This window comes from Onychostoma macrolepis, chromosome 24 (genome assembly GCF_012432095.1).
Source record: "Onychostoma macrolepis isolate SWU-2019 chromosome 24, ASM1243209v1, whole genome shotgun sequence".
Classification (NCBI taxonomy): Eukaryota; Metazoa; Chordata; class Actinopteri; order Cypriniformes; family Cyprinidae; genus Onychostoma; species Onychostoma macrolepis.
The window spans coordinates 17,233,469-17,248,666 of NC_081178.1; the positions used below are offsets into that span (position 1 = coordinate 17,233,469).

At 35.8% G+C, this 15,198-nt stretch overlaps 1 protein-coding gene across 3 annotated transcripts in view; it reads right to left on the bottom strand.

Moving 5' to 3' along the window:
* The window catches only part of fam49bb (family with sequence similarity 49 member Bb), a 55,071-nt gene that overhangs the window by 23,589 nt on the left and 16,284 nt on the right, over window positions 1–15,198 (bottom strand). For 2 of the 3 annotated variants that reach the window (XM_058765725.1, XM_058765727.1), the window contains exon 2: window positions 10,696–10,778. The gene's annotated coding sequence lies outside the window, so the exon portion shown is untranslated. Of the gene's footprint in view, window positions 1–10,695; window positions 10,779–11,620; window positions 11,659–15,198 lie in introns of all 3 variants that reach the window. The other variant, XM_058765726.1, reaches the window with a different exon arrangement.

Genomic DNA, 15,198 nt, shown 5'->3' on the forward strand with positions numbered 1-15,198 from the left:
ACATTGAGATCAGTAGCAATGTACTAATACCAACTAAGTAAGCAGCACTGTTAAGCAGCACTGTTTTCACTGCAGAGACTGAAGGATGGCTTTATAAAACTTTATAAGAGACAGTCGATGGAGAATGATTTTGACATTTATACAGCAGGGAAATGACACGTCTGTAAAATGCCTGTGGTATGCATGGGTGGGTGGTAAGTGCAGTGTATACATGACACACAGTAAATGAAAGGGGAGCTAACCCAATGAATATTTAACTAATCCTTCCACTCCCTTCGGCTGCATCAACATGTCTCTTAGAGCAGGCACTGACTGACTCACAAAACACACTGCCATCCTTCTCATACTTAAAAGATGTCTCAGATCTCTAGGCAGTGGCTGTGTCTGCTCTCTCAGCACCACTTTACCTCATGTCATCATGTCTTAAAAGGGCAATTGTAGCCAAAGGTCAATGAAAAAGCAAAACAAGTCCATCCACATTCAAACTGCAATATGTATATTTAGATTTGCTGTCATTTAGTTATCTGCTACATAGTAAATTTATAGATTTGGGGGAAAATAACTATTATTTTAAAATGTATGTATTTATTTTCATCATAAATTTAGGTGCCTACCAGTCACCATATGACACTGTTTCTCGCATCTGACATAAGAACTAATACCTTCAAGATCCTCAGAAAAGCTGATCTGATTCAATCCAGTCTATCTATCAGACAATATTTGTTCAGAAATTAATATATATACTATCATGAAACACATTCACAACTTCGACAATGACAATAACTTTGCAAATGGTGCCACCTGCTGTACAAAATAAGCAATCACACAATCCAACATCACCAAAGTGTAACATGCGAAATATGCATTACATCAACCACTACTGACATTTTCATCTAGACATACCATGAAAGCCAAAATAAACTAAACCAAACTTAATGTGTTTTGTTTCAGCTGCAATAGACTTTATAAACAAGGTAAACAGAGCATATTTACACAGCAGATTCAATAATAGATTTTCCCCTGCTAGCAAAACCATGAACCATGTCCAGAGAATATTAGTGATTTGAGATGGGATATTTACTTTTATTAGAAAGAAAGATAGAAAGAAAAGAAAGAAAGAAAGCACACAGACAATGCACTAATAAGGAGTCAAAACACCTTATTAGCAACCACAGAGATGTACCTGGCAACCTCCCACAACACCGTATTTGTGGCAGTATTCACTGCGCTACTACAACTATCGGCATATTCTAGCTATACTTTTCTATTCTATTCTATTCTATGCTCTTTGACCAATGAAATAATTCATATCTAAACTAGAAACTATTACATTACCACTTAAAAGTCTGGGGTGAGTAATACTAGATCAGATCTCCATGTTAGGAATATTGGATTGAGTCTCTTCACCAGATCCCGTCAGGAGATATCCAATTTGTCTGATACAAAAAAAAAAGGGTAAAAAAAAAAAAAAAAAGAAAATGTTTTGTCTGTAGAGCCAGGTAGATTACTTACAAATTGTAGTCCGTTACTAATTCCAAATTACACAACAAAAATTGTAGTTAGTAACGTAATCCATTACGTTACACATATTTAAGTGATATAATAGACTAATTTTTGATTACTTTTGACCCAAGACGTTTATCACATTAATTTAAAAAGGATAATATTGTACCATATTGACATAAAAAAAACAAAGACAATGAAGAAACATTCCATTCGTTGATATTAAAATCATGAAGTGCATTACGTCAATGTTTCCCAAAATGGCATCTGTAAAGAAACTGCAGGGGGTTTGTGAGTTTAATGAAAAGTGAAAAATTATTTAAATTTTTTTTTAATTATTTAAAAATGTAAAATTCAAATAAATCATTTTAAAACAACAATCAAAATAAAATGCTTACAAAAAACTAATTCTATTTGTTTACCTGTATGTCATGTGACAATTAACCAACGTCAAAGAACTGTGAACATGCAAATGTGTTACTTAAAGTGCCCCTACTATGGGTTATGAAAGGTTCATATTTTGGTTTTGGGAGTCCCCAACAACAGGCTGACATGCATGCAAGGTCAAAAAACACTTTCATTGTCTTATAATATGCATTTATTTTTACCTTATTTGCTCAACAACTCCCAAACGATTTGTTTAACGATGCATTTTAAATGCTAATCTGCGGTGATTGGTCCGATTGACGATTTCATTTAAAGCAGTGTTTGTGAGTGCAGTGCTGCTTTGTGTACAGCATTACCAGGGAAACCGTTATTTTACAGCACCAAAAGCAAATTTGAATGAATTTGCATTTTCATTCAGACCAATGTGAAAAATCAAGTTTCCCCAGGTGCGCAAGTAGGTATAACTGCAGACCGGAGATCTCCAAAATGGGGCATGAACTCCAAAAGTAGGCAGAACCTCCAAAAATGGGGCGGGGTCTATTCGCGCAAAGACTTTCACCATTGGCTCTGGTTTCAGCCAATTGGAGGTCCGGCTGGGTAGTTATGGAACGGCCGGCTCGGTGATCTCATATCGCATAATCTTATTAACTGGAACTTTCTTAACCATGCTATTCAGCACCAATCCTGCCGTTCAGCCAAATTCACTGGTTACGGTTAGGGTCAGGTGTGAGGTAGGTTTAGGGGTTAGCATTTTTGTAGCATAGTGTAGGAACTTAACACTGTGATTGACACAACCAATAAAATCTTTAGAATCATCTGTGGGGCAGAGTTTGCGCTGAAGTTGATTGGGAGAAAAAAAAAAAAATTGCGCATGCGTTTCATGTGTCTGTCTGTCAATGGGAGGAAGCCACGCCCTATTTATGAGCTTCCACCCTGTTTTGGAGTTCCCGCCCCCATTTGGAGATTTCCAGACTGCAATTATACCCTTCTCCAGGTGCGCACAACAAGTGGGCTGGCAACGACTCGTTTCAATGTTTCAGAGTTGACACTTTTTTTTGAGACAATATAACTTTACACAAGGTGCACTTTCAGATTTAAAACTTTGTAGGTTGTTTTCATTCACTTAGAGCTGTGTTACACACTGCATGAAAGGTAATTTTCAAAAATCCATAACAGGGGCACTTTAGTTCAACTTCAAGTTAATATATTAGAAAAAAAAGGTTTAGCTGACAAAAAAGCAAAAAAAAAAAAAAACCAACATGATTTTGTGCATTTTAAAGTTTAAAAGAAAAAAGCTTTCCTAAGACAAAGACTTGTGTGAATATGTAATCATGTAATCAATAAAAAAGTAAGTGTAGTCTTATTTCAAGTATATTTTAAAATGTAATATAATTAGTGGTGTCAAAATTAGCGCGTCAACGCAGGCGATTAATTTTTTCAGTTTAAGGCTTAAAAACATTTAACGCAATTAACGCAGGGGCTGGGCTAGGGCTGGCCACCCCTCTCACAACTGCTGTTTCTGTCACTTTTTCTCTTGACAAGAAGTGCATTTATTCAGTCGCAGATGACCACATCAAACAGGAGACATTTCAGACGGGCACTCCAGTTTCACGTCAGCAGCACGAGCACGGAAAAGGTACTGCGCCCACAGCGCATGTGGCGAAAAAGCACAAAATAAACTACATGCATGCAATATGGTGGTCAGTTAGTCATGAAGTTACCAAAAAGGCGATTAAAGCTGCCTTAAAACGGTGCATGCATGTAATATGAGTCGCATTTAAAAACATGTCTCTGAAATGGTTTTCAAAACTGTCCTGGAGCAGCCCATCACTGTCTCCCTCATCTAACACACCCGATTCAACTCGTCAGCTCATTAATAGAGACCTGAAGTGGGTCAGAAATGGTAAAAAGAGTTCATGCCTGTCAGATCCGCATCATGCTCAGCAGCAACAGCTCTTAAAGAAATAACAGCCAAAACAATAACCAGTTGCTGTGATGTCTATTAATCAAAGGGCAAAGAAAAAAAAAAGAAAAAAAAATAACTTTTATAGCTTTAAGGATTCGTCTATATTTAATTTAGAATTTAGTGTTTGATAACTTCAACTTGAATTTCATATTTCTGCTGAAGGGCACAGGTAAATATAACATTTATTATAATGGGTTTATGTGAAGATTGTTTTAAGTTCACTTAAATTAGAAGGGTTTTTTTCTTCCTTTTTTGTTTTTTTAAGTCTAATAAATGTTCAAATTGATAGCTCTCAATTATACTCTAATGTTGAAAGGCTATAGTCAATGGTTAAATACTGGCCTTCAGTCATAAAAAAGATGTGATTAAACAAATATAAAAAAATATATTGTCTTTATGTTGTTTGTACATTAATTTGAAGATTGAATGTGGAATTATTGCAATATAAAAGTATATTTAAAAACTTTAATGTTAGGTGGGATTAATCACGATTCATTTCAGAAAAATGTGCGAGTAATTAGTTGTTGTTTTTTAATCGATTGACAGCACTAAATATAACAAGTACTTAATTTTTTAAATATGATTATGTAACATGGAATCAGATACTACCCAGCACTGTTTGTCTCTAGTAAATAAAAGTCTTTTATGAAAATGATCTTATTTACATATATTAATCTGACCAGCACTCACCAAGGTTGCATTTACTATATCAAAAACAGTATAATATTTAGAAATTTTCTATTTCAACATAATTTATTCCTGTATTTAATTCATTGCAGTAGCCATTGCTCTGGTCTTCAGTGTCACCTGATCCTTCAGAGATTATTCTAAGAAACATTTCTTATCAATGTAAGAAAACAAACAAACAAAAAAACAGCTTACATTTTTTAAAAGCTTAAATTTTTATTTACTTTTGACTTAATTTTTTTGTTATTTTTGGGATTCATTAATGATCAGAAAGTTTAAAAGAACGGTATTTATTTAAAACTTTTACTGTTATTTTTATCAATGCATCCTCGCTGAACAGAATTTCTTTCAAACAACTTTTCCATGACCTTTATTTCAGGCTTTTGAAATTCTCTGGATTGTAGGAATGCTGGTCAACACATCAGTTTAATTATAACCAGAATTAGTATTCACATGAGGAAGAGGCTTGTTTTTCAATTTAAATGATTTTTTACCAGTTGTCCAGTAACTCCTCTCTAGACAAAATGCAAACAGACAGACTGTAACTGTCCTGAAGCTTTGAACAGACAGTCTAACTCCTCAAATCTGGACCTCGAGAGCCACTTTCCTGCAGAGTTTAGCTGTAACCCTAATCAAACACACCTGAACATGCTAATCAGTGTCTTCAGGATCATTAGCAAATCACAGACAGGCGAGTTTGATCAGGGTTGGAGCTAAACTCTGCAGTGGATTGGACCTCCAGGGTAAGATTTGAGGAACCCTGGTCTAACTGATACTTCCAGACAATAATCAGGCATTAATCGTAGTTATTCTAACAACAAATAGCTCAGAGCAATCATGTAAATCCTATTAAAGTGGTGAATCTTCTTGTAGAGGCAGTTTTCAAGATTACCAGACAGTGGCAGCATTGGCTGATATGCAGGGGGAGGGGCTGACACTGTTAAAGATGACCTCAGGCTCCACTGCTAGTCACATATAATCCATCCTCGCCCCGCGAAAGTACAAGGCGTTTTCATTGGCTCCCAGCCACAAGATTTGGAATAATCCAAATGCATCTCCTGTAATGCACAACATCATGACCTGGCATAATGAAACTGTGTGCATGTTGATTTATTTCATGCACTAGGTTTCCTCTTACAGATAGCTGTCCGATGTAAAGGGTGTGTTCACAACCTCAGCAATTATGTCTGCAGCAGCTTTTCAAGGTATCCATGGAAACAAAAGCAAAAATAAATATGAGAGGTTAGGGGCAGGAAATAATAAAAAGAAAAGAAAATTAAATAAATTGGTGGAAAATACACAAGCAAAAAAAGTCAGAAGGGTGGAGGTGTGTCGTCATGTAAATGACACGTGATTTGGGCCTTGTGCTTAATTGTGACGTAAATTTCCCTGTACAGCATGTTGTTAAAAAAACAATTATACTGGGTTATGTACAGCATTAACTACAGAAACTGAAACAGAAGCTTCAAGCAAAAAAGGCCCTAAAAATCCCCCTTTTTATCAAAGCATTCTAAGCATCCCTGCTCATCCGACTAAAGATGCACACATTCAGTACCCACTGCACGCTCTGAGAGGAACGACAAAACAGCTATTTGCATGGCTTTAGATTCCCTCCATCATGCATATAAATGGGGCCACCTTCTGCAAACTCTGACCCTCTGATTACATAAGACACCATCCTAGAGGAACAGGAAGCTGCATTACTCAAACCCTCTTTATGTCCCACAATACTGTTCACTTCTGCAGTAACCACGTTACACAATCTGGGCTCACATGTCTTCAGGATAAAATGCAAAGCAAGACATTTTCTCTTTTTAATTTAGCTTAAAACATTGTTATGCTATATTACATACTAATATAAGTTTTTATATATTATTTATATATTTTAAATTGAGTTTTTATTTTTTGCATTTTCTGTTTTCATTTAGTCATTTCTAGTAAATATATTTTAAATATATTGTATTGTTATTTAATAGAATATATTGTTTTTGTTCATGTTTATCCTCGTTTTAGTTATTTTAGTGCATTATCAAACTAAATGAATGAGATATGTTGCTTTGGCAACTAAATGAAAATAAGTTTGAATATATTTATATATTTTATATTATTTCAATCAATGTTTATATGACTTTAAGTAATGACAATGTTTCTTTTTATGGTTTTCGTTTTAGTTAACTATAATAACCCTGGCTTGAAACAACTGTGACAGAACTACATATGTCATCAACTGCTGGGAAAACAGCACTGCTTTCTCAGATGTATTGTATTTCTGTGTTTCTGTTGATGACCAGTGCTATTGCGCAACTCTTTCACTTCAACTGACTGGCTGAGGCCATCCTAAAAATGCGCCACTGCTGTGCATTGCCACGAAAGCTTATCATTTGCACGTGTTTTTATGCCTTGCCCATTTAAACATCAAAAGAGTTTATAAGCATATAAGCAAACACACCTCGCGGAAAAACTCAAATGAGTACTCGTGCCATGTTCGGTGTGCACCTTGTAGTTTAACAAGAATTAATCTATATTTAATTTATACAGTGAAGACTATGCAATGCTATTTTATTATATTTGATTATTCGGTTTCTGTACCTGGACACGTACAAACATTGTGTAAATAGCACAAATAAATATATAGAACAAACATATATTAAACTATTTCAAACATGGCCCACAGCCTGGGGAGCAGTGACAGATCAGTCAGCTGTCCCAAGCATCTTTCACACAGTCAACAATATGTTGACTTTCTCAGGTCAACATAACTAGCTAATAACTTCAGTAACATTAGTGTGCGGATCAATGAATGCAGGAGAAGGGGAGAGATAACACAGCTATGTGTGTCTGTGTACAGCAGTGAAACTGAATACAATGTTTATATCTCCTTGTTTCAGATGATGAGAGAGATGAGAACTCCTGGCCAGCCTTGTGGCCTGAAGATCAGGCTAGGTGATTTAAAAACAGGCACTCTTAAATGTGCATTGAAAATTGCCAGCTGATAAAACCTGTGCTCCAGGGACCATATTTAGGAAAAATATAGCTCTTAACTGGCTGAGTTATGCCGAGTTCACACTGCACGATTTTCAAACTCGTCGGATCGCTGTTGTTTTCACACTGCGTGACTATCTGGGGTAGCATTCAGTCACTGCTGTGTTCACATTGCACGATGGATCGGCGACAGGGGCTTTCACATTGCACGATTTCACAATAGGAAGAATCGCCGACAACTCTGTCTGATCCGCAAACTACGTTTCACAACAAAACACACATGTGATAAGGAAATAACGCGAAAACCTTCATGCGTCAGCCCGTTGTTCTCGAGCGAGACTGGAAGTATTAAAAAAATATAGCCTGCAAATTGTCTGTGCGCTGATTTCCAGCTACAAAAACAAAAACAGATTATGCAGGAGGGAGATGCAGGGAACAGGGATTGTGTTCTGAAAAGAGTGGTAAATAATAATTTTGCAGTAACTGTTATGCTGATGTTGCGGCTGGTCAAGCGTTTGTGCTTGTTTCTGTATGATATAATTGTACATATTAAAATACTGATATGGTCTATAACTCCTCACCGAACTTCCCTCTGCCCTCTATCTTTGTCTCTCATTGGCTGAAGGTCATCGTGATGTAGTTTTCAGTCAGAAATCATTGCACACAGCGTGATTGTGAATCGCTGACAGCTCCAGATATTTAGCATGCCAAATATTTTGCGGGCGTCGGCGAAGTGTCGGCGATTCTCTCAGATCACATCTTTGGTAATCCACACTGCCTCCGATGTCGGGCATTTGTCGGCGATTTATCAAAACCTGTCGGCGAGTGAAAAATCGGGCTAAAATCATGCAGTGTGATCTCGGCATTAGATGATTAACAGTAGAAAATCAGCCCAGTCTCCCCAGCTGTAAATGTCATTGGCTGTCTTGTGTTGCTTATAATAAATTGACATGTTGATATCGCATAAGCAGTCTTTCAGAATGTTGTCAGTTACATGTAGATGCATACTGTACACATTAGCGAGTGGTGCTTATGGGGTGGCGCTTTGGGACGGGTGAGGGAGGGGAAAAAAACAAAAACAAAAACATAAATAAATAAAAATCACAGTATGCTCACTACAAAAAACTAGACTACACCACTGCCCCACACCCCAATCCAGCAGCCCAGAGCAGAATCACACGAGAGCTTGAGCTCAACAGCACACCCAGACTACTGCACTGACAAAAGCGAATCATTGCTAAGATATCAGGGGAATGCAATTAAAAAGGAAGTGGTTTTGGACAACTGGACTACGGTGACATTCTGATGTGAAAGTTTTGGAAGACTGCAATTCACTCACTGAATACATTTTACAATAAAAACTTTAAAATGTAATTCTGCAAATGGACACTTTACATTCATTTTCACATTTTATTTTAATCATGATGGCCCATAGTCGATTGTTTCATTGTGCAGGGGCAATTTTTACCCCTTTATCTACAATTTGTGGGGCATTTTTATTTATTTTGGTGGCATTAAGCCCCCATTAATTTCCAACCATGGTAAGCAGTCTTATAATGTAATTAGGGATTCACAAGATTATCGGACCGATATCGGAATCGGCAGATAATGGCTTTAAATGTAAATATCGGAATCGGCCCAATATGAACAATTATGCCAATATGTCTTGTTGATAAGAGGAATACAATTAACTCACTTGTGCTCAGGGTGTGCTAGCGATTAGATCACGTAAACATTGTGGCTCATTCTTGAAGCAAAGTTTTGCCTGAATGGTGATTGGATTCATTGTTTTGGATCGCTGCATTTAAACTGAGAATGCACGTACAGAATGACACGTTCGGTGTATGATAGAGGAAACAGTAATAGCAGGCGCAGCGCCATCCGCAGCCTCTCCCGGGTCCTAATGCCCGCTCAATAAGGTGTATTAATTCTGTAGGGGGCACTGTTGGCCTGCTTCTAATAAAATGAAAGCAAAATACACAAATAACATTTAGACTGTGTTTCTGATTACATAAAGCAGTAATTGATGCCATAAAACCACGAGTATGTTTTGATTTAAAGGTCAGAAGCTATAGTTTACATGGAGGGAAATTAAAAAAAAAAAAAAAAAAAAAACACAAACATGACACTTAAATGATTTTATATATACACTGATTTATTCATTAATGTTTAATATGTTATATTTTTTTAAACAAATTATGAGCTCTAAAAGATTTTCAGAATTTTTACAACTCTTTTGCTTTAGACCATTTTACAAATGTTAAATCATAAAATAAAATGTTAATGTTACCACTGCAACTTTCTGATAAAAAAATAAATGCAGTGATTAATATATAGTTTATTCATAGTTATTTTCAAATCTTCAATGTACTGTCATAATAAAATAATTTTATTATTGCTTATTTAATTCTAACAAATAAGTTCTTACTAAAAACTAACCAAAATTAAAAATAATTATATATCAGCATCGGCCAAAATTAGTTGAAATTTATCGGCATATCAGATATCAGCAAAAATCCAATATCGTGCCTCCCTAAATGTAATAAAAGACTTCTATTTCATCAAAGAATCATGAAGAAAAAGAAAGTTTCATCATTTTCACAAAAAGGTTAAGCAGCACAAAAATATAGATAAGAAATGTTTCTTGAGCTCCAAATCAGCTTTGGCATCACAGGAACAAATTACATTTTAAAACATTAAAATAGAAAAAAAAAAGATTTATAGTATTAATAATAATAATAATAATAATAATAATAAAGGTAATACTATTTAACAATACTACTGTTTAACTGTATTTTGGATCAAATAATTGCAGCCTTTGTGAACATTAGATAATTCTTTCAGAAAAATCTTACCAAACCCAAATATCTGAATGGTAGTGTATATATTTTCCAAAACTGAAATTCTATTGAAATCTTATCCAAAATTTACAGGGGCAAAAATAATGATTTTCATGATATGACCTATTTAAATTCGTTCTGGTAGCATAGTTACATGTTGACTTGCAGAAGAACAAGTGACTTCTTAGGCTAACTGTCCTTGAAAAATTATTATTAATACACATTAATACACAAGTCTTAATAAAACAATGACTTCATAACAGTTCAGATACAGTAAAACAACTGCACAGTAGCTATAATAGAGCTGTGATTATGTGTGGAGAGGCTTACCAGCAGAAAAGCAGAGGAGGTGACAGAAGGGAGGCCTATCCAGGCACTCACCAAGGTCGCAATCCTACAGAAATACTAACAATCTGAAAAGAGAGAAGAGAAAGAGTTTATTATAACAGCTCAAAATAAGAAAATGTAAAATGTGATAAATCACTGATTGCGTGTGCTTTTAAACAGCATTTCCCCATTTCAATTCCTCTACACATCTTATCTTTTAAAGTCTTTCTCCCCATAATTTCACAATTCAAATTCCAGAAATAAGCTTTAACACACTAAAGCCTTCAAGACTAATGCATTCTCGATACGTAATCACTCAGTGCATGTTAAGTTCCTAAATTCAAACTTGCTTCAGACTTCCTTTGGTTTCATGTGGGCCTGTTATACCACACTGCACACTAACCTGAATAGTTTGTTCATTACCACAGAAACAAACAGTGTGTTGTCTTGTGTCAAAGTCATCACAACACTACTATGCACAGCTTTGGCTTTGGTCTAATGGACGCAGTGCATCAATCCATCGTAAAACCATAACAGGCTCGAGCTTGCAGATGTGTGGTTTGATCAGGGGAGGGGGGGATGAGCTAGATTTGTGGTTATTGTTCTATATTCAAGATGACTTTTGCCCCCTCTTCATCTAATGCCTGAAGGCAGTAAAACTGCCCCGGTGGTAAAGCGTTGGGAGGTGCTCTGGCCACTTCCTCTTGTGCAACACTTCCTCCCATTCACAGTAGACTTCAGCTTTCCATTGTGCTTGCTGGCTTCATCCTCACCTCATGTCAGTGTAAACCATTTAGTGCTGGGTTTTTTTTTTACAATCCATAACCCTACTAAACTTCGGTGCATAACACTTCTGGATTGTTTGTGCTATGAACATGAATGATGCCTCAAATCATGAAGCTTGTTGAGGAGAGTTTTTTATTATTACCTTTATTTTATTTGATTTCGGCATGGCAGACGGCAAAACTGGTGAGGAAAAACAAAAAAAAAAAACATATCAACCACCAAGAAAAAAATAAATAGGGCTGTCCCCGTCTAAAGATTTTTCTAATTCATTAGCTGACTAATCGCAGATTCATATTAATTTAATTATGATAGATATGTCTCTCATGTCTGTGAGGCAAGTAGCACAGACACTTTTGAGTTAATAGAGACTGAGACAGCAGAAAGTGCATGCTGTTTGTTTTCTTTCTTTTACAAAAGCACGTTTTGTTAATATTGTGAGTGTGAAAAAATTTAAGTAGTCCCATCACAGTTTCAAATTATGTATTACTCTTATCTGTATGAGCGAAATTGATGGAATATTTTAAGTTGTTTAGGCTATTTTCAGTAAAAAAAATGCAAATTCCTCCATGTCATGCAGTAAGCTCCACCAAGAAGACTTTAAAAACCATCCAAAACACCTAGCAATACCTTAAAACCCATCTAAAAACTATCCAGAAAACCCTAACAACCACTTAGCGACAACCTACCAACCACCTAGCAACAGCCTACAAACCACATTGCAACACCTTGGCTACAACCTACCAACAACCTATCATCTAGACCACGTTAGCAACTGAATAATGCACCAGCATGAATTTGGTTCACATTCAGATCCTGTTCCATATTTTTGGAACTAAATAACTAACTTATAACATTCAGTTACATAAGTGGTTCATGAATGTCTGCATTCAAAAGCAGATGTCTGAATTACTTCTCAAAAGCTCTAAAAGTACAAATTTAAGAAATTGCTAAGTAACTTCCTAATTATCCTTAGTTCCTCTTGCAAGCTTTTATTAATTTTATTCATAAATGTAATGCAATATAAAATGGCAATTCAGTTTTAGTTCAGCAGGACACTAAAGTCAACCCAATGCTAAATTAATCAAAACCACTTGCCCCACGCCATTTTCACGTGCAATACTTTACCCAAAAATAATAATTTTGTCATCATTTACTCACCCTCATGCCATTCCAAATAAGACTTTTGTTATAACAAAAAAATATATATTTTTAATGAAACCTTTAAGATTTCTGTCCCTCTATTCATGCAGGCAAAAAAGTTATACAGATTTTGAATGACTTAAAAGTTGAGTGATTAATGACAGAACATTCATTGCTGAGTAAACTTTCCCTAAATCTGAATTAATTCTGAGCAGTGTGGGAAAAAAGAAAAAAAAAAACATAACAGGAATAGACTCAGGGCTTTCTAAAAATGCTTGACAAACTAGCAAACTGCAAATTCCTGACTGTGTGTAATGTTACTCTTTGTAAAATACACTTAGCTTGACAGATTTATGTCAGAAGCCCAGATAACAAAGGCAGTAAAAACTCTGCTTGAATAAGTGTCACATTTCCTTGAGAGATGACATCATTTCATCCCTCCTCAAACACATCTAAGGTGACTTCAAAGCTGCCACTGATATTGCAAAAATGGCCATTTTCTTGTTTTACAATCTTAAATCAATCTAACAATAACCCCCAACAGCAGACCTGATGAAATGCAGAACATTGCTTAATTTAGATCCAACATTGAAAAAACAATGAAAAAAGAGTATGCCTAACCAACCATGCTGTATGACACGACTGCAAATTGGTCCAGAGGTCAAACAAACAATTTAATGAAATGGAACTCAGTTCAGATAGGATACAGTTTCAGATTTGCTGGCATTGCTATGATGCTTTATATTTTGCCAACAAACCATCATTACAGGATATAACACGATTCTATCACATGCAGACATAGAGTTGGATATCTTCACAGCAGCAGAGGACGTTTTTATCTAACAGTTCCAAATCTGGTCTCTACAGACTACAATAATCATGCAATAATCTGAATAATCATGTACTAATGCCTAAAGTAATACTTAATTCATCACATACTAATGATTATTAAAGAAGTTAACTAATTATGAACTAACGAAGAGCTTTTCTTAACTACGACTGGAGTCAGACGGACAAAGCTGAAGATGTCAAATGCTCAAATTATGATAGTATTAAATTATTTAAATTAATTTAAAATTCACAGTATTTATTCCTTCTTAAAGAGGCCGTTTGATTTAGTTTACCCGTAAATGTTAATTAATGCATTAACTATCAAACATGTACTAACATGTAGTTAAGGCTGCCGTTATTCATGCAAGAATCCGTATGACTCCAGTCGTAGTTAAGGACAGCTCTTCGTTAGTTCATAATTAGTTAACTTCTTTAATAATCATTAGTATGTAATGAATCAAGTATTAATTTAGGCATTAGTACATGATTATTCATGTACCCTTATTGTAAAGTGATACCACATACATACATGCATGAAATTTCTATTATTTTATATTACAGCTGTAAAATTACAATACTATGTCTGGCTGTCTGTCTTAATTTCTTCATTTTTAAACGATAAACCATCAAACTTTTATTTCAAGGGAAATATGCAGTGGGCCCTTAAAGCTTCTCTTTTGCTGATAAGAGCTTCTCAATACATGTATAGAAGGATGGTTGGTGCATGTTGTATTCCCAAATGCATGTTAAAGTGACAAACTCAGAGCACATGCAGAGATGGAGTTTGTGTGGAGCAGCATTTACTATGAACCAAGCCACTCTAAAACGCTGCAAACACCAGAAGATAATAAGTTGCACATGTAAGAATACATTGGCATGCTTTACTCTGAAACACACAGTGCTTATATCTAATTGAACCACATCCTTTGCAATTTGATAAATCACACTAAGCCATTTCACTATTTTGGTTATATTTTGATTAGTTGTGTAGCCTTAGTAAAATTCCTCAAAAATCAGGATGTAGATGAACAGCACATAGGCTAATTCACATGCATGGATCCCTACGTGGGAAAGTCTGTGAGGCTTATTTATAGACATTATCTTTTTAACAAAAATGCCAAGTTGGCACATTGGGTGTGTTGGTTAAGTTTAATGGGCCTGTGCTGTCGGAAACACAGTCTATCCTAATAAAAACACATTAAGGTTGTCAAACATTAACCTTGCCTTCAAGCTTCCATACTGCTGTGGCATACAAATTGACCCAGGTTTGTTGCCGAGATCTAGTTCATTTTATCTAATCCAGCTGGTAGGATCTTAAAAAGTTTAAAAAAGATGCCTTATGAACTATTCAGCGTATGCATTGTGAACAAAATTGCACTGAAAAGGCTGCATTTAGCGGCAAGAAGCTGGAGACACATGTATGAATGCTCAACTGAGTTTAACAAGCCTGTTGATGTTCAGTGACCTAAACTGTAACAGATAAGCCAGGCATGCAGCACAATCCAAATATTATCCAACATCTGTTCAGAATTCCTAACAATGTTGATGTAGAACAGCAGCAAACTCCAGCGCTGCAGTCACTGCAATTAGCAGAGCAGTGGGAAATGCTAAAGTGCAATCGGACTATCAGCTGGCCATTGTGTCGATGCTGTGAAAGCATGCTGTACTCTGCAGGGGAAATGGAGCTGCGCTTTGCTCACATTAGACTGAAAATCATTCATTGGACTGCCAGAGGCATTATGCAGATTA